Source organism: Erinaceus europaeus, chromosome 5 (genome assembly GCF_950295315.1).
Source record: "Erinaceus europaeus chromosome 5, mEriEur2.1, whole genome shotgun sequence".
Taxonomy (NCBI): Eukaryota; Metazoa; Chordata; class Mammalia; order Eulipotyphla; family Erinaceidae; genus Erinaceus; species Erinaceus europaeus.
In genome coordinates, this window is record NC_080166.1 from 60,450,473 (window position 1) to 60,474,884 (window position 24,412).

At 50.3% G+C, this 24,412-nt stretch overlaps 1 protein-coding gene across 27 annotated transcripts in view; it reads left to right on the plus strand.

The window, feature by feature from the left end:
- The first annotated feature begins 850 nt into the window (after positions 1–850).
- Positions 851–24,412, plus strand: part of MICAL3 (microtubule associated monooxygenase, calponin and LIM domain containing 3) — a 187,674-nt gene continuing 164,112 nt past the window's right edge. For 18 of the 27 annotated variants that reach the window (XR_009549964.1, XM_060191367.1, XM_060191377.1 and 15 more), the window contains exon 1: positions 852–1,160. The gene's annotated coding sequence lies outside the window, so the exon portion shown is untranslated. Of the gene's footprint in view, positions 1,161–24,412 lie in introns of all 27 variants that reach the window. The other 9 variants (XM_060191383.1, XM_060191387.1, XM_060191388.1 and 6 more) reach the window with 4 other exon arrangements.

A 24,412-nucleotide genomic window follows, 5' to 3' on the forward strand; every position in this document is an offset into this window, starting at 1 on the left:
CTGCAGTTGTACTTCCCCATCAAGCTTTCCTCCTGCAGATGGGGACCCCAATTTTTATTTTCCCTTCCTCCCTCCCTTCCTTTTTACCAAAGCACTGGCTGGTGGCGGTGCTGGGGATTGAACCTCGGTCCTTTGGTGCCTGGGGCACGCAAGTCTTTTGCAGAAGCACGCAGCCTGACAATGAAGGTTGCTTGCAAGATAATAATAATAATAATAATAATAATAATAAATTAACAAAAAATATATATGTACTTGGGGCCAGCTGGTGACGCACCTTGCTGAGCGCACATGTCACAGTGCGCAAGGACCCGGGTTCGAGTCCCTGATCCCTACCGGGGGAAAGCTTCACGAGTGATGAAGCAGGACTGCAAATGTCTCTCTTCCTCTCTATCTCCCTCTTGATTTCTGGCTGTGTCTATCCAGTAAATAAATAAATAATAATAACAATAATAACCTAGCAAGGCTGCTCGCTCCCCTCCAGCCTCCTGCGGGCGAGCGCGGACCCCAGCGGAGCCCGAGGCAGCTGAGCATCCTCCTGGGACAGTGACCAAGTCACAGCCAGCTCCGAGCCGCAAGCGCTCCAACAGCTCTCTCTGCCCCGGGACCCGGCTCCCCCCCCCCACAGAGAATGGACGTTTGGTCCTGGTGGCGTCGCGGGTCCAGAGGGCTGCGCTTCTGGCCCTTTAAAGCGCGGCCCTGCGCTCCGCCCTCCCCCCGCGCCCGTCGATTGGCCGCTTCATCAGGCCCCGCGCCCACCCCCGAGGCCTCCAGCCAATTATACCCGCGCCCCTCCGCCGCCGGCTGAGGGACCGTACCATGTGGCGCGGGCGGGGGGAGCGGGTCGGGCGGGGCGCGGGGTTGCGCTGCGGGACGGGCGGGGCGCTTGGTTGCGCTGCGGGGCTCCCTGCGGGCGCGCGGCGGCGGCCGGGCGGCCCTGAGGACACAACCGCACGCGCTGCAGGCTGAGTTTCCCGGCCGTTCGCCCCCCGCCGGCGCAGCGGTGGTGCGGGCCGCCCCCCCGCCTTCCCATGTGCCCGCCCAGGCGGGCCGCTGCTTAGCTGGTGCCGCGCGGACCTTGCGGGCTGCGGGGCTGCGGGGCGCGGGGCGCCTGCGCGGACTGCCAGCCTGCGGACGCCGGGACCCCGCGCGATGAGGCGGAGGTGAGCACGGGGTGGGCGGTGGAGCAGCCCCCACCGGCCCTGGATCGCAGCGTCCTGCGCCCCGAGCGGCTCCCGCAGCTGGGCCGCCCCGACGTGCGACCCGGGTCCGGGCGGCCGGGGTCGGGGCTCCTCCACGGCGGGCGCCAGGACGCCCGGGCCCTGCCCGTGACCTCCGGGGGTCGGGGGAGGCCGGGCCGGAGGCTCGAACCCGCCCCCCGCCCCCAGTCTACGGAGCCTGGCGGGGCTGGGGCGGAGGGTGCCGGGCACCCCGGGGTGCGCTGCTCCCCGAGTGTCTGCGGCCTGGGGCGGCTCGGGGCACCTGCTTCCCGGCCCCGGGCTGGGCGGGCGGGGGGGCTTGGGGAGACCCCGGGGTGGGTGGCTGGGGGGCTCGCGTGGTGGCACCCTGGGGTGGTGCTGCCGGCCTGGGTCCAGGGACGCGGGGGTGCGCTGCACGCCTCCCCTGCTTAAGGGCTCGAGTCCCGAGCTGCACTGCTGTGTGTGTGTGTGTGTGTGTGTGTGTGTGTGTGTGTGTGTGTGTGTGTACAGACACACAGACATGCGTCCATGCATACTGTGTTTTCAGAGTGTGTGTGTGTGTGTATACACATACAGACACACAGACATGCGTTCATGCGTACTGTGTTTTCAGAGTCTGAATAGGCAGGGACAATGCTTCTAGGGCTGTTAACCGCATTTCTGCGCTTTGAATGTGAGTGTCCGAATGCAGGCATTCATTAAGGTTTTCGACACTTGGGTTAATACAAGCGGGCCGGAGATGACTTGCTTTTGGTGCTGTTTGGACATGGCCCGAGGAGGGGTGGCAGTGGGCCACTCGACCCCCAACACTCACACCCACAGTGGCTGGCTGCTCGGTTATTGAGGATGAGGACTCTACACTCAAGGCCTGGCCACAGAGAGGCCCCTTTGGTTCCCGTGGTTTGTCCTGTCTTGTGATCACATCTGTGGAGGGCATTGGGGGGAAAGACACAGCTGGGCTGGCGAGGTAGCTCGTTTGGGTGGTGTGTTGCTTTGCCCTGCGTGTGACTCACATGTCCCTCCACTGTCTTGGAGGAAGCTTGAGCCCTGTGGTCGATTTGCCTCTGCCTCGAAGGGAGGGAAAAAAAACAACATCGATTCCATATTTGAGTGTCAGATGGACTGGGGTCAAGAATTTGACCTCCGATTGTATTAACCCTACAGTGAGTTTTCTCTTGCTGCTCCAGTTTGTGTCAAATTTCTACAACTCTTGTGTAGTCATTAAGCGGCTCCAGCGAACACCAGAGTTAGGGCAACACCAGAGTTGGGTGTCTTTCCGGAGAGACCTGGTTGCCAAGCCAGGACTCCTTTCTTTGGTGTTGACTGTATAACCTTGGAAATGACTAGTGCCGGCCACCCAGAGATTTTTTTTCCCTTTTTTTTTCTTCTCTCTTTCCACCTGGAATGGTTCCCACCAGGTGATGGCAGTTTCATAGTGTCTCCAGGTGTGAGAGAAAATGGGATGCAGAGATAACATGCCTGGTTTGTAGGAGGAGTTTAATAAGTGCAAGTCCTCCCTCTCTGCCTGCCTGCCTGGCTTGGGATGTAAAAACTGAATGTCTCCTTCTTGACTAGCATGCTCCCTTCTCAAGTTAGCAAAATGATGATGATAATTTCATTTTTTCCAGAGCAGTACTCAACTGTGGCTTATGGTAGTGCCAGGGATTCAACCTGGGGTTTGGGAGGCATGAGAGTCTCTTTGTATAACCATTATGCTATCTCCCCCACCCAGGAAGACTGTTTTTTTTTTTTTTAACTTATTACTTGTAGCATGTTAAAAACTCACATAAAAGTGTATACAGATAAAATGTCAGTAGATGACATAAGAAAATACTGTGTGTGTACTTTGCATATGGATTTGTGTATGAATCTACAACATCTACCTGCAAGTTAGGCAGATTGTACCCACCCTACCCTCTGGCTGTCTCTGAAACTTGCGGAAGGGACAATCAGGAGGGAAAGTCGAATCTTTAGACTCACAAGTTGCATTTACTCCTAGTAGGTGTGTGGATGTTAGAAGAGGCCTTGGGCTGGGTGGTGGCGCACCAAGTAGAGTGTAATGTCCAAGGACCTAGATTCAAGACCCCAGCCCTTCCTCATGTGCGGAGGGGCTTCACGAGCAGTGAAGAAGGGCTGCAGGTGTCAATATATCTTTCTTCTTCTCTATCAACTTTTTTCTTTCCTTGCCTTTTTTGTTTGCCTCTAGGATTATTGCTGGGACTTGGTGTCTACACTTTGAATCCACCACTCCGGGGGGGGGGGGCATTTTTTTCCCATTTTATTGGAGAGGACAGAGAGAAGTTGAGATGGAGAAGATAGAGAAGGAGAGAGAGAGACACCTGCAGACCTGCTTTGCCACACTTATGGAGGTCCCCCCCACACACACCGTAGGTGGAGAGAATTTTTCTCTTTGCTATCAAATAAAATAGAAAGGACCAGAGGGGGGGGGGAGATCTTATACCACCTGGTGTTGGAGGGGTGTGGTCTAGTTCTGGGGAAAGATTTTGCTTGGTGGTGGATAAAGGAGTTTCCCCAGGATTCAGGAGGTGCTTAGAGTGGGGAGTGCCCAGGGGGGCAGGGCCAGAATCTTGACTGGGTAGGACCCCACCTCCCACCCCGCTCCCCAAGAGCAGCCCTGTTTTTCCTCCACCCTGTCACCCGCTCTGTGTGGACAGATGAACAGGCTATCAAACCCAGTGTTCTCAGAACACTCAGCCACCACACTGGCCTGCTGATGGCATGTCATGTGGGACATGGCATCTTAATGTTGACCACACTCAGGGCTGACTTGTTGCTCTGTCTGTGCAGACATGCGAGCCTTCTCATGCCTATCATGCAAAGGTTGGAGGTGGTATGGTTTGCACTCACTCACAAGTGACTGAGCTGGATTTGAGTTGGACTTTCCTTATATTGTTTCTTTTTTCCTCCTGACAAGATATTATTATTATTTATTATTTAATAGTGATCAACAAGACCAGAGAGGATAAGAGGGGTACAATTCCACACAGTTTCCACCACCAGAGTTCCCTGTCCCATCCCCTCCATTGGAAGCTTCCCTATTCTTTATCCCTCTGGGAGGATGGACCCAAATTCTTTATGGGGAGCAGAAGGTGGGAGTTCTGGCTTCTGGAATTGCTTCTCTGCTGGACATGGGTGTTGGCAGGTTGGATCCACACCCCCAGCCTGTTTCTACCCAAGATACTATTTATTGACATGAGAAAAAAAAAGAAAGGGATTGCCGACTAGAGCATCACCCTGGCACATTTGATGTCAGAGATCAAACTTGGAGCCTTATACTTCCAAATTCAGTTCACTGCCTGTGTGTGTATCCCTCCCCCACCCCCCAAGCAATACTCAGCTCTGGCTTATGGCGATGCTGGTGGGATGAGATCTGGGGCCTCAGGTATGAAAGACTGTGGTATAGCCTGCTGTGCTATCTCCCTGCCTGACGCTGAACTGCTGGAGATGGAATCCAGGCTCTCATGCCTGAGCGTCAGTACTAAACCACCTCTCAGGCCCAGGTTTTCGCTATTTTTAGGATGAGAGTGAGTGACTTGGAGATAGAGCTTGCTGCTTTCCAGTTTGAGGGATCAAACCCAGAATCTCATGCTACCCAGGGAGCTGCCACCACTGAGCCGTCTCCCCAGCCCTCTGTTGGGGGTTGGGGGTGCCCTGTTTTTAGCGCCTGACATCAGACCATTAACACTTGACTGATTCATACACAGCTTGGGGTAGGCTGGTACTTGTTGAGCGCCGTGTATGGGACTTGGTGCGGGATTCATGCCTCACTCATTGCATTTTATTAAACCAGAGCCCTGCTCAGCTCTGGCTGATGGTGGTGCAGGGGATTAAACCTGGGGCCCCAGAGCCTCAGTCTTGAGAGTGTTTTTGCAGAACTACTGTTTGGGGGTAGAGACAGGGGCAGAGAAAGACTGACAGAGACCACAGCACCAAAGCTTCCTCCAGTTCATGGGGTGGGGGGGGTGGGGGGGTGGGGGCCTGGGCTTGAACCTGGGTCACATCAACAGGCCAAAACTTGTTGTCTGCTCGCTCATGTTCCCATCTTCCAGAGCAAGGAGGGGACCTCAGAGTCCCCAAGCCTAGGGGGGTGGGGGTGCATGGGGCCTTGAGGTGGCTTCTGTTTTTGGACTTGGCCTTGCCAGAAGCCGCCTCTAGGTAGGGAGTCCATGTAGAAGGATGGTCCTTCAGGGGCTGGAGAAGCACTGAGGGGACCAGGTGGGGCTGCCAGGGGCAGAGAACCCGGATGACCTATGGCCCGAGAACAGGAGTGACACCCGAGCCCAGGCCTTCAAACTTAAGCTGTGGCTAGAAACTGGAGACCAGCTGGCGGGGCTCTGGGCCTGAAATCTGTGCTGTCTCCGCTACCTGCAGCAGGGCGAAGCCTCTCTGGTCTCTGGCACTTTCTGGGGCTGCAGGTCAGAAAGAGCCCCTGCTCTCTAAGCCCCCCACCTGCCCTTCAGCCCTCCCTGCTGTCCACTGTCTTGCCACCCCCACCAGGGGTGATCTGATTCCAGGAGCACTGCCCCCCCTCCCCCAGCGGGGACAGGCCGCTCCCTGGGGCCCAGCCGGCCCTGGCCGGCTGCTCTGGCAGACACGCGGGCTTATATGGTCATGGCTGTCGGAGAGCCAGGGGGATGACAGGGACAGCACGGAAACCTTCGCCTGTGTGACTTTTGCACGGATAGCCAGGGGCTTGCGAGGAGAGTGGGGGCAGTCGGATCGCAGAGTGGAGCAGACGTGGGGGCTGCTGGGCCATCCTTTCACGACAGGTAGCCAGGGATAGGCAGGTGATGCTGCTGGAAGCCCAGCCCCTGGTGAGAATGTGCTGGGTGCCCAGCAATGGCAGATGGGAGGAAATGTGCTGGGTGGCCACCTGGCCAGGGAGGAAAGCCGTGCTACCCGGTGGGCTCCAGGAGGCTGTGTGGCTGGGTTCCTGGTACAGGATGCCCTCTGCGTGCTGCCCTGCGTGTGTGACAGCACAGCCACCTGGGGCGGGGGGGGCAGCTGGACCAGGTGGCCGGCCCCTCTCATGTGTTGACTTTGCCCCACTCACTGCGCAGAAGTCAATAAAACCACGTGAAAGCGAAACACCCTTTGGCCCCAGCTTTGTTCTCTTTTCTGTCTTGCCCTTTCCTTCTCTCTCTCTCTTTAATTAATTTATTTATAAAATAGAAACACTGATAAGACCATAGTTTAAGAGGGGTACAATTCCCATCACCAGAGCTCCATATCCCATCCTCTCCCCTGATAGCTTGCCTATTTTTTTAATTTATTTATTTTCCCTTTTGTTGCCCTTGGTTTTTTATTGTTGTTGTAGTTATTATTGTTGTTATTGATGTTGTTGTTGTTGGATAGGGCAGAGAGAAATGGAGAGAGGAGGGGAAGACAGAGAGGGGGAGAGAAAGACAGACACCTGTAGACCTGCTTCACGGCTTGTGAAGCGACTCCCCTGCAGGTGGGAAGCCGGGCCTGGAACTGGGATCCTTGCGCCAGTCCTTGCGCCCCATGTATGCTTAACCCGTTGCGCTACCCAGGTGGCTATTTTTGTTGTTGTCTCTAGGGCCTCACTGTTCTAGGCCAACTTGTTCAGAGAGAGAGAGAGATGGAGAGACCACAGCCCCAAGCTTCCGTCAGTGCAGTGTGGAGGCTGGGCTCAAACCGGGGTCATGCACTGAGTGAGCTCTCACTAGCCCTTGGGCTCTGGAATCCGGAAAGAGCCTTGATCACACCTCTGCCCCCTCCCACCTCTTGCTGGGCACGGATGGATTCCAGGTCCAGAGGACCCAGAGCTCCCTTGAACCCTCTCGTTGCTGGGCTCAACTCCTTCATGGCTGATTATTTACTTTGGAAAAGAACCTTTTACCCAGTTTGGTCATGGCTGGCCAGAGTTGTCCATTTTCCTGTGACAGAGGAAAAGGGAAGTGTCTCACCTAGTGACACGGCCACGTGCTGGTCTGTTTCCAAAACAGACCCCTCCACCTCTCTCTCACACGAGCTGAATCCACCCAATTCCAGTAGGCCCTCCCCCTTTGGTTTGTTTGATCCGACAGAGAGGGAGAGAGAGAGAGAGAGAGAGAGAGAGAGAGAGAGAGAGTATACGTACAGCACTGTTCGGGGGGGGGGGATACGTACAGCACTGTTCCTGAATCTTCTTCTCCTGCAGGTGGGGACTGGGTCCTTGAACCTGAGTCCTTGCATATGGCCATGTGTGCGCTCAACCAGGTGCAGCACTGCCCAGCCCCGCAGCCTCCTGTTCTTGGTATCTGGGGCACCTATCCTTTGACGGCTAATGCTAGGCATTCTTCTGTATAATTTAAATGAGTAGATAGAGTGATGGAGAGAAGTGAAGTAGGAGGTAGGAGAGGTGGGTGTCCAGGTCTAAGCAGTAACTATTTGATCAGACACTCTATGATGTCTTTGTCAAGCCTTTCAACTTGTTTGCTTAAGTCATTGAGTCTAAGTCTGCTCACAGCAGATCACTGAGCACTTTTACTTTGAGGTATATATTTTCCCTAACTTACGGATACATGTGCACATGTACCGTGTCCCCTAGGCCCTGCTCTCTGTCTAGGGCCTGTAACTTTGTTAGGGAGCGAGCCATTTGAAATGGAACTAGGGAGTCCCATGTGTTGGGAAAGGTAAGTCTCACTAGATTATTGGAGCTGGAAGGCTGATATCTCAGGCTTGGCGTCTCTGGACACAGTCCGAAGTGAATCGTGGCCTGGGGACACTGGTTGTATTGATTTGGCTGAGGTCAGCAGAAGTTGGACCACAGGGAAGGGGATCAAGAGAAGCAGGAAGAGATATAAGCAAAGCCCCAGAGGTTCCAGGACAGGGAGAAATATGGACTTTTAAAGAGAATGGGGGAGGTTCCTTGCTGTCTTAGAGTTTAAGAAGGCAGTGGATAATTATTCTTGTCACTAAGTTAATTGGGAGCTTGGTTTACTTTGAAAATGCCATGGTAGGATTTACTGTACCGTACATGACCTCACCATGAGTTATGCCATTTAATGCTGTTTACAAATAACCGTCTTAGATACTGACAGGACCGGTTGCTTCTGATATACCTGGTCTAAGATTTTAGGTAATTTAGTATTTGAAAAAAAGCCAAAAAGTTATTTTTAGAAATGCTTGAACAATTTAAGCCCAGTGTCAGAATTCAATCAGTTTACAAATTTGAAACATTAAGTGCTTAGGCTAAAGGAACTGACAGTTAAGCATTTAGAGAATTTGAGACTATTTATAATCTATTTTTATATAATTTATAATTTTATATTATTTATAATCTGTTTTCCCCCTGACACATTGAATAGTGATTTATAAGATTATAAGTTAGGGGAATTGGGTGGTAGCGCAGCGGGTTAAGTGCAGGTGGTGCAAAGTGCAAGGACCGGAGTAAGGATCTCGATTGGAGCCCCTGGGTCCCCACCTGCAGGGAGGTCACTTCACAAGCGGTGAAGCAGGTCTGCAGGTGTCTATCTTTCTCTCCCCTTCTCTCTCCATTTTTCTCAGTCCTATCAAACGACAACGACACCAATAACAACAACAATAATAACTACAACAATAGAACAAGGGCAACAAAAGGGAATAAATAAATAAAGAAAATTTAAGAAAAGATTATGTTAGGAGGAGTGTAGATTAACACTATTCCCATCACCAAAGGTATGTGTCCCTACCCCACCCCTCCACAGTGGAGTTGAAAATGTACCCTTTTTCCCTAAGCCCCCCCCACCCTGTCTTTTACTTTGGTGCAATCTCCAGACCCAGTCCAAATTCTGCTTTGTGTTTTCCTTTTCTGTTCTTCTTTTTCAATTTCTGTCTATGAGTGGGATTATCTCCATACTCATTCTTCTCTCTCTGGTTTATCTCACTTAACATGATTCCTTCAAGCTCCATTCAAGATGGGGTGAAGATCGTAACTTCATCATTCTTCACAGATGAGTAGTATTCCTTTGTGTATCTAGAGCACAACTTGTTCAGCCACTCGTCTATTGTTGGACACCTGGGTTGCTACCAGGTTTTGGCTATTACAGATTGTGCTGCTACGAATACAGGTGTACACAGATCTTTTTGGATGGGTGTGTTGGGTTCCTTAGGATCTATCCCCAGGAGAGGAATTGCAGGGTCATAGGGCAGGTCCACTTCTAGCCTTCTGAGAGTTCTCCAGACTGTTCTCCACAGGGGCTGGGCCCATTGTCATTCCCACCAGCAGTGTAGGAGGGTTTCTTTGACCCCACAATCTCTCCAGCATTTGCTGTTGTTACCTTTTCTGATGTATGACATTCTCACAGTAGTGAAGTGGCATCTCATTGTTGTCTTTATTTGCATTTCTCTGACAACCAATGACATGGAACATTTTTTCCTATGTTTGTTGGCCTTTTGGATCTCTTCTGTGGTGAATATCTTCTCCTCATTTTTGAATGGGGTCGTTTTGTTGTTGCTAAGTTTGGTAAGTTCTTTATTAATTTTTGTTATTCTGTGGGCTCTTTTATGTTCTCTTTCTGCCTCTGTCTATAATAATATGAGTGAGAGAGATCCAAAGCAACACTAGCATATTCAGTGTTGCAGATCAAATAAACTCAGGGCCTTATGCTTGGAAGTCTGATGCTATATCCACTGTGCCACCTCCCAGACCTCAGTGGCTGCTGCTTTCTGAGAGTTCATTACACACTGGTTTGGCTTCATTGTATGCCTTCCATGTTGGAGAATACCCACTTTTCCTGCTCTGCAGAAGAGGTCCTGATGGGCCAGGTAGTGGTGCACCTGGTTATTCACACACATTACAGTGCACAAGGACCAGAGCTCAAGCCCCTGGTCCCCATCTGCAGGGAGAAAGCTTCACAAATGGTGAAGCAGGGCTGCAGGTGTCTCTCTGCCTCTCTCCGTCTCTATCTTCCCCAGCCCTCTCAATTTCAGGCTGTCTCTATTTAATAAATATGGATTTTAAAAAAAAACATGAAGAGGAACTGAGTAGAAATGTCTCCTGTCATGTGAGTGAGAGGAGCCTGGGTGGGGGGGTCAGAGGACTCCGTGGGCAGTGCCCTCGCCATCAGTGGCCCAGTGTGCTGGCAGGCAGGGTCAGGAGGCAGGCCTGGCTGAGGGAGTTGTGTCAGGCCCTGTGGGTGCTGAGAGATGAGTAAGATGTGCTCTCTGCCCTCTGGAGTCTCTCTGGAGCTGAGGAGACAGACACAAATAGCTGATCTCGGGACAGTGTGGTGAGACTGTGCGGAGGGTAAGTATAGGGTGCCAGCGAGCCCGCAGAGACAGCTAGGAAGGTTCTCCCATGTTGGGGGGGTCAGTGGCCAGATGACAGCGTGGACAAAAGGCGGGGGGCGGCAGGGAGAAGGTGGAGTCGAGGATTGAGAAAACCTGCAGCCCAGCCTGGTGTTTGTAGACACCCAGGGATCTGAACCCAGAGCAAAGGTCTGAGCCAACATGGGCTCCTCGCCACTGGGTCTGGCAGGATGGGGCGAGGTGAGAGCCAGGGGGAGCCAAGCACAGAGAAGGTGGCTCAGGTTTCAGTGGTTGTGTTTGTGGCAGCCAGACAGGGACCCCTTCACTCTGGGCACCAGCTCAGTCCCCGGCTTCTCACTCCTTCCCTCCCTCTCACTCATGTTAATAAATAGACTGTGTGTTTAAAGATTTACTTGCTAGGGAGAAAGCAAGGGGGCCAGGCAGTGGCACACAGGCTAAAGACAGTGCTATGCAGAAGGACCCACACAAGGACCCAGGTTCAAGCCCCTGCTCCCCAACTGCAGCAGAGATGCTTCATGGGCGTTGAAGCAGGTCTGCAGGTGTCGATCTTCCTCTCTCTGTTTCTCTTTATCCTATTTTGAATAAAATTGGAGGAGGAGAAGGAGGAGGAGAAAAAAAGGGGAAAATGACTGCCAGGAGCAGTGGATTTGTAGTGCTGGTACCAAGCCCCAAAGATAAGGCTTCAGGCAGAGAAAGAGAAAGAAAGAAAGAAAGAAAGAAAGAAAGAAAGAAAGAAAGAAAGGAGAGAAAGAAAGGAGAGAAAGGAAGGAGAGAAAGGAAGAAAGGAAGGAGGGAGTCAGGTGGTAGTGCAATGGGTTAAGTGCACGTGGTACAAAGCACAAGGATCCTAGTTCGAGCCCCCGGGTCCCCACCTGCAGGGGAGTCACTTCACAGGTCTGCAGGTGTCTTGACTTTCTCTCCCCATCTCTGGCTTCCCCTCCTCTCTCCATTTCTCTCTGTCTATCCAACAATGAATACAAAAATAAAACAACTAGGGCAACAAAAGGGAATAAATAAATAAATAAATAAATATTAAATTAAAATAAAGAAAGAAGAAAGAAAGAAGGAAGGAAGAAAAAAATAAGAGAGAGAACCAGAGTATCACTCTGGCACCTGTGATGCCAGGGGTCAAACTTGGGACCTCATGCTTGGGAGCCTGATGTTGTAGTCACTGCACCATCACCCGGACTGCAAAGAAATCAGCGTCTAAGATAGAGGAAACAGGCTGGTAAAGCAGGTCGCTTGGAGAGGGCGCTGTTCACTCACATGCTAGAGAAAAACGTGTGAATGAGTGATCTGGACGACCACATTCCAGAACAGCATCCAGGGCTGTGTGCATCCGGCTCCCTGTTGTCCTCGAAGGTCGAGGAGTGGTCTTCTAGGGCACCCCTGGTACCTAACACAAAGCTGCTGCTGGCCTCTCACGGGCTGGGGGGAGCCTTGAGCCAGGGGCAGTCACTCTGCTGCGACCTGGAGCAGGGCGCTGACACTGCTGGAGGACTGAGTTCTTTTCCGGCAAGGGAAATGCCTCAGCTGGTAGAGCAGGGACCTGTACATCTGGGCTCCCTGTTCAATCCCCAGTGTTGCATCTACCAGAGTGGTGCCCTGACGCTGCCCCCCCCCAAGTTCTCTGTATCTCATAGGAAATCAGTCTTAAAGACATTTATTTAGGACTGGGGAGAGTGCATGGTACTTATGTGAAATGTCTTTCATGCCTGAGGCTCCAAAGTCCCAGGTTCAATCCCCCGCATCACCACAAGCCAGAACTGAGCAGGGCTCTGGTAAAAAATAAAAATAAGTGGTCTGGGAGGTGGTGCAGTAGATAAAGTATTGGATTCTCAACCATGAGGTCCTGAGTTCAATCCCCGGCAGCACATGTACCAGAGTGATGTCTGGTTCTTTCTCTCTCTGCCTAGCTTTCTAATGAATAAATCAATTCTTTTAAAAAATAAATAAAAGGGGCCAGGTGGTGGTGCACCTGGTTGAGCACACACGTTACAGTACGTAAGGACCCAGGTTCGAGCCCCCAGTCCCCACCTGCAGGGGGAAAGCTTCACAAGTGGTGAAGCAGTGCTGCAGGTGTCTCTCTGTCTCTCACCCTCTCTATCCCTCCCTTCCCTCTCATTTTCTTACTGTGTCTACCCAATAAATAAAAAAATATAATAGAAAATAAATAATAAAATAAAATAAATAAAAATAAAATATTTATTAATGAGAGAACCAGAGCATCACACTGCCAATGCAATGCCAGCGTAACCATTATGTTATTATTATTTTAAAACTATTTATTTATTTATTCCCTTTTGTTGCCCTTTTTTTATTGTTGTTGATGTCATCATTGTTGGATAGGACAGAGAGAAATGGAGAGAGGAAGGGAAGACGGGGGGAGAGAAAGACACCTGCAGACCTGCTTCACCGCCTGTGAAGTGACTACTCCCCTGCAGTTGGGGAGCGGGGGGCTCAAACTGGGATCCTTACTCTGGTCCTTGTGCTTTGCGCCACATGCGCTTAACCTGCTGCGCTACTGCTTGACTCCATACATTATTTTTTTGTATGCTCTTTATTTATTGGATAGAGACAGCTAGAAATTGGGCAGGGGAAGATAGTATAATGGCTATGCAAAAAGACTCTCATGCCTGAGGCTTTGAAGTCCCAGGTTCAATCCCTTGCCCCACCATAAGCCAGAGTTGAGCAGTGCTGTGGGAAAAAAAAAAAAAAGCTAGAAATCGAGAGGGAAGTGGGAGATAGAGAGGAAGACAGAGAGACACCTGCAGCCCTGCTTTACCACTCACAAAGCTTTCCCCCTGCAGGTGGGGACCAGAGGCTTGAACCCCAGCCCTTGTGCATCGTAACATGTGCTCAGCCAGGTGCACAACCACCAAGCTCCAGTCCTTCTATTTTTTTCCTTCTGTTCAGTATATTTACTTATTTTGGATAGAGACAAAAATTGAGAGGGGGGAGGGAGATTAAGAGAGAGAGAGAGAGAGAGAGACACCTACAGTCCTGCTTCACCACTTGTGAAGCTTCCCCCTGCAGGTAGCTTGACCAGGGGCTTGAACCGGGTCCTTGAGCATTGCAACGTGTGCGCTCAACCAGGTGCGCCACCACCCGGCCCCAGGTACTTCAGTTTTATTTGATAGGACAGAGTAATTGAAAGGAGACAGGGCTAAAGAGAGACACCTGTAGCACTACTTATCTGCTTTTGTAGCTTCCTCCTTGCTGCAGGAGCTCAAACCTGAGTCCTTGCACACTGTGACATTGTTGCATCCAGTGGGCCGGGTGCAACACCACCAGGGTCTTCACATCTGCAGCTCTAACTTAAAATGCGTAATGTCTCCTGGCCTGGGAGGTGGCACATTGGCTGAGTGATGGATTCAACACACACAAGGTCCCAAGTTCCATGCTCAATGTTGAGTGATGCCAGAGTGATTGATGCTCATTTGGCTAATGCACAGCATTGCCTTGTGCAGGACCCACGTTCAAGCCTGGCCTCCACCACAGTGGAGGAAGCTTTGGGGCAGTGGTCTCTTTCACTCTGTGTCTGGCTAAAACAATTAAAAAAGGCGTGGTGGGGGGCATCCAGGTGGTGGTGTCCCTGTGTGTTCCCAGTGAGTATGGAGTAATGCTGGACATCTTTTTATGCCCCGATTGCCTATTAGTACTTTTTTTTTTTTTTTAATTAGAGAAATCACATCCATTGCTGATTCTTCTTCTAGCGTTTGCCCTTCTTCCGTAGCCAGTCAACAGCGTCAGGTTGAGCCTGATGTAGTTTCGAGACCTCCTTTGAATCTGGAGAGGTGGCAGTCGTTGACTATGTGGGTCATAGTCTGTCTGGAGCCGCAGGGGCAATTCGGGTCGTCTCTGGCTCCCCAGCGATGGAACATAGCGGCGCACCGGCCATGGCCTGTTCGATAGCAATTGAGGAGGGCCCAATCATAACGTGCTAGGTCAAAGCCAGGTTGACTCTTGCAGGGGTCTGTGATGAGGTGTTTGTTCTTTACCTCAGCTGACTGCCAGCTCTGTTTCCAAGAGACTGGAACAGAGAAGTTCAGTGTAGGCGTAGGGGACCAGATTGGGTGACGAGACGTCAAGCGTTGGACAGGGTGGGCGAAGATATCCGCGTATATTGGCAGGTCCGGTCGAGCGTAGATGTGGGAAATGAACTTAGATGATGCCGCATCCCGACGAATATCTGGCGGGGCGATGTTGCTAAGAACTGGCAGCCATGGAACCGGGGTGGAACGGATGGTTCCAGAAATTATCCTCATGGAGGAATATAATTTGGAATCGACCAAGTGGACATGGGGGCTACGGAACCATCCTGGGGCACAGTATTCTGCAGTGGAATAGCATAATGCCAGAGATGATGATCGTAGTGCGGAAGCGCTCGCGCCCCATGAGGAGCTGGCCAGTCTTGCAATGATGTTATTCCTCGCGCCCACCTTTGCTGCAGTTTTTATGAGATGTTCGTGAAATGACAGAGTGCGATCGAGAGTAACACCAAGATAGACTGGCTGGGCTTCATGCCGGATTCTCGTATCGCCAAGCTGCACATTAAGCTCATGCGAGGCCTAGGCATGGTGTAGATGGAAAACAGATGATACCGTTTTTTGCAGTGCTAGGGATTAGTCGCCATTTTTTACAGTAATCAGATATCAGAGACATGTCTTTCGTGAGTGTTTCCTCGAGGATGTCGAACTTGGATGCCTGAGTTGCACAGCAGATGTCATCGGCGTAGATGAACTTTCTTGAAGAAGTTTCTGGGAGGTCATTGATGTAAATATTAAATAGCGTAGGAGCCAGAACAGAGCCCTGGGGGAGACCACTTGAGACAGGTCTCCATCTGCTAGATTTGTCACCCAGATGCACCGGGAATCTTCTGTTTTGGAGAAGAAACGATATAGTGTTGGCCACCCATGGAGGCAGGCATCTTGAGATCTTGACTAGGAGACCATGGTGCCAGACCGTGTCATAGGCTGCTGTGAGATCAACAAAGACAGCACCCGTCTTTAAATTCTTCTGGAATCCATTTTCAATGTAAGTTGAGAGGGCCAGGGCTTGTTCGCAGGTAGATCTTCCTGGGCGGAAACCAGCTTGGGCGGGTGATAGGAATTTCTCTGTAAGATGAGAAATACGTGACAGAAGCAGCCTCTCAAGGAGTTTGTAACACACAGAGAGGAGAGAAATTGGTCTATAGCTGGCGGCCAGTGTTGGGTCTTTCTTTGGTTTCAAAACCGCTATAATCTTCGCACGACGCCAAACTTTGGGCATAGACTCAGATTCCAAGATGTGGGACAGGAATGAAGCGAGCCACTTCTTTGCCGCGGGACCCAGGTTAAGAATGAGTTCTGGGGTGATGTTATCATAGCCAGCAGCTGTTCCGGTTTAACCCTCTTCAAAGCGTCTTCCAGTTCAGACAGTGTAAAGGGAGAGAGTTTTGGAGATGGACAAGATAACCGGAAGTGGGATGACCACTCATGGGAAATTTCTCTTTTCCAGACTGGGTCGATCTTAGCACGTCCAACTTGAGTTAGGTGACTGACCACTGAGTTTGGAGATACGGGAGGATGGGAGACAGGAGGGGGTTGGCTACCGGCACCCAGTCTGTGAAGAAGCTTCCAGGCCTTCCTACTTGAGTGGGTGAAGTTCAGACTTTCCGTGAGTTGTTGCCAGCGGGCTTTGCTGATTCAAAAAATGGACTACTTCATTACTGAGTTAGGTTTTTTTTTTTTTTTTCCTTTTCTCTTTTTAAAAATCTATTCATGATTTGACAGTGTTTTACAGAATTGTAAGATTTTACACTCTATATGGTGTGGGCAAATCACCACACTCCACCGAAGTTCTCTGCCCCCCTCCCCCACTGTAGTTCTCAAAGTCTAAGAAACAGTCTGGGTGCCCTTTGGTTGTCTCTGGGATTTTCCTGCTCCAGGCCGACATTTTCAGAAAAAAAGAAAATAAAAGAGAGAGAGAGAGAGATACAGAAAGGCAGAGGATGAGAGAGAAAGGAAGCATAGTAACCAGCTTCCTTCAGAGTGGTGGGGCTGGGCACCATTTTTGTTTGTTTCATTTTTTTGCTGTAATGTTTTTGCAAGTTCTTTTTAGTTATCTGTATTCCACACGTAAGTGAAACCATCTGGCAGTTACCCTTCACCTCCAGTTCTGTCCATTTTGTTCCAAATGATAAAAATCTCATCTTTTTTTTTTTTTTAATTTCAAAGTAGTATTCTATTTTTTTCCCTCAAAAATTTTGTAATTAATTTATTTTTTAATTGATAGAGAAAGTGAGAGGAAAAGAGGGAGAGAAGGTGGAGAAGAGAAGGTGAAGAGGCACCTGCAGCCCTGCTTCACCACTCGTGAAGCTTCCCTTCCTCAGGTAGGCATGGGGGCTTGAGCCCAGGTCCATGTGACACTCAGCTAGGTGCATTGCTAACCAGCCCCTCCATTACTTTTCCTTTTCCTTCTCCTTCTTTTAAGTTTTACCAAAGCACTGATCAGGTCTGGTTTATGGTGGTGCAGGGGGATTGAACCTGGAGCTTTGGAGCCACAGGCACGAGTCTCTTTGCATAACCATTATGCTATCTACCCCCGTCGTCCTTCCCCTCCTCCACTACTTCTTTATCCAGTCGTCTGTCATTGGGCATTTAGGTTACTTTGAAAGGTCAGTGCCTCCCTGTGTTCACAGCTGCACTGTTCACAAAAGCTAAAATAGAAGTATGAATTCTTTATAATTCTGGATCCAAGTTCCTTCTTAAATGTATGAGTTGCCAATACTCAATCATTTTTTTTTTTTTTTTTAAATGAGAGTGAGAAAGACTCATTTGGTGGTACTGGGGATTGAACCTGAGACCTTGGCACCTCAGGCATACTGGCATCATGTTCTAACAATTGAGGCATATCTCCCCCGGCCCCCACCGGGTCCCATGCTGAGAGCTGTTTTCTCTTTCTTGGTGGTGTCTTTCATGCGTTGAAGCATAGCAGCTTCTAGTTTTGATGAGTCAAACTTACCCTTACGCCTAGAGCAAACAGACCTGCAGTGCATGCTCTGTGATTTCAGTTGTTTCTGCTGGCTTGACAGACTTCTAAGGGCTGGGGAGGTACCATAGTGGCTCTGCAAAAAGACTTCAGTGCCTGAGGCAGTGAGGTCCCAGGTTCAGTCCCTAGCACCACCATAAGCCAGAACTGACCAGTACATTGGCAAAAAGAAAAGTTAAAAAAAAAGTGGAGGGGGGACGGACAGCACAATAGCTCACTGCTTTTGTGCTAGACCCAGGTTCGAACCCAGCCCTCACTGCACTGAAGGAAGCTTCTCTGCTGTGGCCCCTTTCAGGCTCTTTCTGTGCGTGTCCCACTCTTAAATATATTTATTTATCATTGGATAGAGACAGAGAAGTTGGGAGGGGGGGAGATAAAGAGGAAGAGAGAGACACCCGCAGCCCTGCTTCACCACTCGTGAAGCTTCCCTTCTGCAGGTGGGGACCAGGGACTTGAACCCAGGACCTTGCACACAGTAATGTGAGCACTTAACCAGATGTTCTGGCACCTGCCCACCCTTTTTTTTTTTTTTTTTTTTTGCCTTCAGAGTTATTGCTGGGGCTTGGTGTCAGCACTATGAATCCACTGCTCATAGTGGCCATTTTTTCCACTTTACTGGTTAGGACAGAGAGAAATTGAGAGAGGAGGGGGAGAGAAAGATAGACACCTATAGAGCTGCTTCACTGCCTGTGAAGAGTTTTCCCTGCAGGTGGGGAGCCGGGAGCTCGAACCTGAATCCTCGAGCAGGTTCCTGCACCTAGTACTATGTGCGCTTAACTGGGTGCGCCACTGCCTAGCGCCCCTCCTACTCCCATAAAAAAAAAATCAAATCCAAAAGGACATCTTGGAGTTGAGTAATTTTTTTATTAATATTTATTTTCTCTTTTGTTACTCTTGTTTTTCATTGTTGTTGTAGTTATTATTGTTGTTATTGATGTCTCCATTGTTAGGACAGAGAGAAATGGAGAGAGAAGGGGAAGACAAAGGGGGAAAGAAAGATAGATATCTACACACGTGCTTCACCGCCTGTGAAACGACTGCCCTGTAGGTGGGGAGCCGGGGCTCGAACCCGGATCCTTACACTTGGTCCTTGAGCTTTGCGCCACGTGTACTTAACCTGCTACGTTAGCGCCCGACTCCCAGAGTTGAGTAATTTATAACTAGTCCTAGAACACAGCTGGTATTAGTACTCAGAGCTCCTGGAGTTCAGTGGCTTCATTTTTAAGCTTCTAGAAATGCGGTCCTCACTCTGGTTTCTCACGGCCCACGGGCTTCAGTTTCTCTCTGTCGCCAGACAGCACATCACCAAAGACGCAAAAGAGGACTTGTCATCTCCACAGTAGTGTTCTGTCATCTTTTTCTCTCTCTATTTTTTTCTCTCATTCATATTTTTATTAGTGATTTAATATTGGTTTACAAAATTACAAGATAACAGAGGTACAATTCCACACCATTCCTACCACGAGTGTTCTGCATCCCCATTCCCTCCACTGGAAACTGCAGTAGTTCTCCCAAGGTCACAGATATGGGCTGACTATTATTTCTATAACTATCTGTTTATCTGTACTTTTGTCCATTTTTTCCTATGGTCCCGCCTTCTCTTCCTTTTGAAGTCACATCTACATGCATTACTACTTTAAAAAATTTTTTTATATTTATTTATTGTCCCTTTTGTTGCCCTTATTGTTTTTTATTGTTGTAGTTATTGATGTCGTCGTTGTTAGATAGGACAGAGAGAAATGGAGAGAGGAGGGGAAGACAGAGGGGGAGAGAAAGAGAGACATCTGCAGTCCTGCTTCACTGCTTGTGAAGCGACTCCCCTGTAGGTGGGGAGCCGGGGGCTCGAACTGGGATCCTTATGCCTGCCCTTGCGCTTTGCACCACATGCACTTAAACCACTGCACAGCATATCATTTTTGTTGTTATTGCCATGAAAACGACCCACCTTCAGGTGGGGAACCAGGGGCTTGAACCGGTTCGAGCCTTACTCCAGTCATGTGTGCCATTGCACTACTGCCCCGCCCCGCGTTACTACTTTTGAATGTCCTTCCTTTTTTCCTCTTCTCTCTCTGGATCCTGATGAAGTTGGAGTTCAAAAGCCTCTGGTCATCTACCCCTAACATTTCTCCTCCTCTGGGAGTATGGACCAAAACTCTTTATGGGGAGCAGAAGGTGTGAGTTCTGGCTTCTATAGTTGCTTCTCTGATGGACATGAGTGTTGGTAGGTGGATCCACACCCCAAGCGTGTTTCTGTCTTTTCCTAGTGGGGCAGGGTTCTGGGGAAGGGAGGTTCTAGGACACACTGGTGAGGTCATCTGCCCAGGGAAGTCAGGTTGGTGTCACGGTAGCATCTGCAACTTGGTGAATGAAAGGTAGCACGATATAAAGCAGGACAAAGTGTTTAATAAATCCAAGCCAGTGTCTGTGTTTCTGTTGTCTGAGTGCCCAGGACCTCTCTGGCAGTCTGTTCCCCACAGATGGGAGATGAAGCTCAGGAGCTGAGCAGTGGGGTCACCAGTGGGGATGATGGGCTGTCAAGACTCCTTGCAGACGTACCACTAATTTGTCCTGAGGCCCTTCAAGTTCTCGCCGGCATTTCCGCTTCTGGATCAGGGTTAGCGCTGGTGTTGAAGTACCCGCCGGTAATCTGGAGGAGAGGGTGTAAATGGTTTGGGGGTGGTCGTCAGAGGCCGCAGGTTGGGCTGTGGACTGTAGGAACAGAAATGGTGGGGCTGACACAAGTCAGAAAAGATGGCACCCAGATGGCCTGTCTTCCCAAATGCAAGAAAGCTATAGAGTTGGTTAAGTAGAAAGTGAGTCAATCAGGATTAGGAGGGTTGAACACATTCCAAGCTTTGGTGTCATGCTGCGCTGCGGAGAAGAGAGAGAGGAGATTCGGAGCGAAGAGGGAACACAAATCTTTATTTGCGCTGGCACCTCAGAGTTGGGTGAGAGAGAAGCAGGGTGGGCCACATGGAGGTAGCAAAAATGGCCGCCTCACGCAGTAGCCTTTCCTGCGTCTAAACACCGAAGTGAAGAGCGGGCAAGAGAGTGAGGTGCGGAAGAAGAAGGGTTTTTATGGGAGTAGCTCTCGAGAGAATAGGAAGGGGGAGGAGTAACCAAAGCACTTCAACTATGGCGGGGAAATAGACAATGCCCTGAGGGCACAACATGGCAGAACAGGCGCTCAGAGAATGTCTCAACTCTCCAGGAACTAGCAATAGCCTGAGGGGGCAACATGGCAGATGTGACTGCATCTGCACAATTTCCCAGCACTTTGGGGTACCCGCAGATGATGAGAGTGATTAAAAACAAAGAAGAAAAAGGTTTATTTATTAGTGCCAGAGCATCACTCTGCTGGAGATGGGACTTGGGACCTCATGCTTTCCTTTCTTCCTTCCTTCCTTCCTTCCTTCCTTCCTTCCTTCCTTCCTTCCTTTCTTCCTTCCTTCCTTCATTTATTTATTGTTGCCCTTGTTTTATTGTTGTTGTAGTTATTGTTATAATTGATGTCGTCGTTGTTGGATAGGACAGAGAGAAATGGAGAGAGGAGGGGAAACAGAGGGAGAGAAAGACAGACACCTGCAGACCTGCTTCACCGCCTGTGAAGGCGACTCCCCTGCAGGTGGGGAGCCAGGGGCTTAAACCGGGATCCTTAAGCCGGTCCTTGCGCTTTGCACCATGTGCAAAGCACCTTGCGCTTAACCCTCTGCGCTACCGCCCCACCCCCGGGACCTCATGCTTTTAAGGCCAACAACACTGTAGCCATTGCTTCACCAGCCACCCAGCTTCAGTTAGAGTGATTTTGGAATGAAACATGGCCATTTCTCTGTTTTGCTAATTCCTGTTTATCTAATGCAGAAAGCGATATGAGGTTAAAATAGTTGAAAGAACAGTACCTAAACAGTGCTTAAAACCCTCACCCACACATTCAGTGTTAGCTGCCACCCTTGCTCTCAACCCAAACGTTAACCCGGACTCTGCTCTCCCAGATGAAGTGGGCAGTCGGATCGAGTGGCAGTGTTTTGCTGTTGTTTACCAGAGCCCTACTTGGCACTGCAAGGTGTGCTGGGGATTGTACCTGGGGCCTCAGAGCCTCAGACAAGAGTCGTTTTGCAAAGCCATTCTGCTGTCTCCCTTTGCCCTGGCAGTGTTTCTGGTAAAAATATAACATTGGGCAGTTGCACACCTAGCAGAGCACACACATTACCATGCTCAAGGATCTGGGTTCAAGACCCCAGTCCCCACCTGTGGGGAAGCTTCATGAGTGGTGAAGCAGGGCTGCAGGTCTCTCTCTCTCTCTCTCTCTCTCTCCCCACACCCTTTCCACCCTCAATTTATATCCCTTTCTCTCTATATATAGAAGTGGCCACCAGGATCACTGGACTCATGGTGCTGGTACAGAGTCACAGTAATAACCGTGGTGGCAATAAAAATAAATTTTCCAGTGTGAAAAGAAATAACAATAAGTGAGTAAATAACAATAAGCGAATAAAAATAGCATAATGGTTCTGCAAGGGCACTCTCATGCCTGAGGCTCCCAAGTCCCAGGTTCAATTCCCTGCACCACCGTGAGCCAGAGCTGGGCAGTGCTCTGGTTAAAAACAAAGCAAAACGGGAGTTGGGTGGTAGCGCAGTGGTAAGCGCACATGGCACAAAGCGCAAGGACCACCTTAAGGATCTCAGTTGGAGCCCCCAGCTTCCCACCTGCAGGGGGTTCGCTTCACAGGCAGTGAAGCAGGTCTGCAGGTGTCTTTCTCTCCCCCCTCTGCCTTTGCCTCCTCTCTCCATTTCTCTCTGTCCTATCTAACACCAACAACATGAATAACAATGGCAATAACAACAACAACAACAAAAAGGGCAACAAAGGCAAAATAAATAAAATATTAAAACAAAACAAAAAACAAACCTTAAATAATAACCTAGGGTAGGCATCCCTCCCCCCCCAATATACACACAATATACACACACAGAGGCTGGGTTGCAAAAACTCCATTGGGGGCCCGAACTTGTGGGTGCTCCCAAAGTCTATGTGCATGGCTTCATTACTATGTGCTCATACTTGGGATAACGTTGAATCTTATAATTTAGGCACAGTGAGAGGTCCATACCAGCAATATTTGTTATCTTTATTTATTGGACAGAGACAGCCAGAAACTGAGAGGAGGAGGTGATAGAGAGGGAGAGAGACAGAGAGACTCCTGCAGCTCCACTTCACCACTTGCAAGCTTTCCTCCTGCAGGTGGGAACTGGGGGCTCGAACCTGGGTCCTTGTACATTGTAACATATGTGATCAACCACCACCTGCCCCTTTCTGTCTTCTGTTAATTAATAAGTATTTTTTCTTTAAAAAAAAAAAAAAAAAAAAACCACACCATGGTAAAAGTTATGTGAATCTCTCTCAAAATAATGTGATTTTTTTTTTTTTGACTGTAGGCAGTAGACAGTTGAAGAGTGAAGCTGGGGGTTGGGGGCAAGCTGCAGGTGTGTGTGTTTGGGGGGGGATGGCAGTCCTGCTGTCTTACCTGCAACTTTGAACCTTAGACCCCGAGTCTCAGAACCTTGTACTTTTGTCTTGAGCCTGTAATTTCAGCTACTCAGCCCTGGCCCCAGGGAGGTGAGATTCCCAGGTCTGAAAAACTGTTGGTCTGTTGTTATTGGCCAATTGAATGGTGAAGTTTACATGCTGGGCTTGTGGGTTCCCATGTTGGAGGGGAGCTCTGCCCACGTACAGGCTACCCTCAGCACCCATTTCTTCATTCTGTTACTTAGAAGGGAGCAGGGCAGAGATGGCAGAGCCTTTGTTACCACTCATGGTGATCCTAGGATAGAACCCAGGGTCCCAAAGCTCTCTAGGGCCTGTGCTCTGTCCTCCTGAGCTGAGTCCTGGCTTGTAGAAGGGACACACTGGTCCCTGATCCAGGCTCTTGTTGCTACTTGCAGAGAAATGACACACTGCCTTGAGGCGGGGGGAGCCCCTCTGCCTTCTCTGTCCAGTACCGGGGCAGGGGGGCAGCTGGGTGGCTGGGCCACCCGCACATGCCTGCAGCCTCCTCTTCGGAAGGGGTCACTTGCTTTATTGCATATTGTCTAGAAACAAGTCCCTTTTCAGAAGTGTGATTTGCATAAACCTCCTGTTGTCTGGTTGTCTTTTCAGTACACCCACTCCCACACAGAGGGCCCTCACACAAGCATGTTATCACTGCTTCTGGGCCAGACATTTCCTTCTGTGTTCTGTTCTAGAGCGAGGCAGGGGTAACGACAACCATAGCACTGTTTCCCTGCCCTCAGAGCTTTCCTCGGTGCCACGGGGTGTCCTCGTGTGGTGCTGGGGCCTATCAGGTGAGCAAGCGATCGCCTGTGCCCTCTTACTTGACAATGAATGGCCCCTCCATTCCCTGTATTCCCACCATGGTGACATTTCACAAGCGCTGGCATGCCTTAGTCTGGGGGAGTCAGGGGGGTGGGGAGGTTGTCTACTGTCTTAAGGTGACTCTGTACAGAGAGGCAGGCCCAGTGGCAGTGGTGGAGTCAGGGCTGAGCTGGGAGCTGCCTGCTGTGGGCAGCCGGGGCCAGCTCCAGGCAAGGCCCCGCTTGTCCACCCCCCAGCAGCAAGTATGCGGGGAGCTGGGCCAGGCCCACTGGTCCCAGCTGAGCCAAAGATTCCACAGGCTCTGGTCAGGTTTCAGCTGCCGTGGGAGCTGCGGCCTTTGTGTTTCCTGGCCTGGGCCTGGAATTCCAGTTGCATAATGCTGCTTCAACTTGGCCTTCCCCCCCTCCTCACCCTCCTGCCTGGCATTTTTAGCCAGAGCACTACTCAGCTCATGCTGATGGTGGTGTGGGAGATTGAACCTGGGACTTGGGAGCCTCAGGCATGAGAGCCTCTTTGCATAACCATTATGCTACCT